Genomic DNA, 965 nt, shown 5'->3' on the forward strand with positions numbered 1-965 from the left:
AGTATTTTTAGGAATGAATGTCGAAAGTTTCAGTCTTTCCCCCCCCCCCCACTTTCAAAACAGCATCAAAAAATGAATGTATTTAACTATACTCAGCTCATAATACAGCAAACAGGTGAACAGAATAGTTCATGCTATAGCATGTATAATGAACTGGCAAGAGAGAAAGTTGGTTGAAGGCGGGAAGAGGAAGTTTGTCTTCTGAGAATTAGAACTGGGGAGCTCCATAATCATCTGGCATCGCTTGGTGTTTTATCTGTGGTTAGAAATGTACATGATAGGGACTCCAGGAATCTTCCGGATTCTTTGTTTAATTAAGGTCAGGTCACCTGTGGCCACAGTGTAACACTTGTGCTGAGTTATTATCCTCTGTACTAAGCAGTCATCTGCATAGGTTCCTTTGTGGGTACATTGTAATTGTTCAGATATTGGATCCTTGGAGATCCTGAGAGCCACTCGATGTTTCTGCCCCAATTTCTCAGTTTCAGCCATTACACAGTTAGTTATACAAAGGATACAGTTGGCATGCAGATAGTCCATCATTGACTGCACTAAGTCCAGTTTGACTTTAATAGAAAAGTTGGTAAAGTTGGTATCAACCAGGATGTGGTAAGGTGTGTATTATATTGCACAGCTGTGTATTATAGTGGCCCAGCTGTGTATTTTATTGGAAGAATAAGCAGGAGGAAGAGTGTTGGTGGACTTCTTTTTCCTTCAGCACACCGGAATCTTTCTTTTCTGGTTTTAATCTATCCTTTTCTTTAAGCCTCTGGTCTCTGAGACTAAGTATATGCTTCATGGTCCCGTACTTGTTTTCTTTTGCTTCCCAATGCTCATGCCACACTCTTCAGTCTCTCTCTCTCTCTTTTTTTTTTTAAACTATCATTCAAGGTATGATAGAACTGTTTTTCTGAAATGGTTTCTCTTGATTCCCAGTTTAGTTCTTGTCTTAGTCTGTTTTCTAT

General features: G+C 39.5%; 1 pseudogene; it reads right to left on the reverse strand.

Moving 5' to 3' along the window:
* Positions 1-208: 208 nt before the first annotated feature.
* LOC103584703 lies at positions 209-822 on the reverse strand (annotated as a pseudogene).
* Between the last annotated feature and the right edge of the window lie 143 nt (positions 823-965).

The sequence above is a fragment of the Galeopterus variegatus genome, unplaced genomic scaffold, assembly GCF_000696425.1.
Source record: "Galeopterus variegatus unplaced genomic scaffold, G_variegatus-3.0.2 Scaffold85636, whole genome shotgun sequence".
In the NCBI taxonomy this organism is placed as follows: Eukaryota; Metazoa; Chordata; class Mammalia; order Dermoptera; family Cynocephalidae; genus Galeopterus; species Galeopterus variegatus.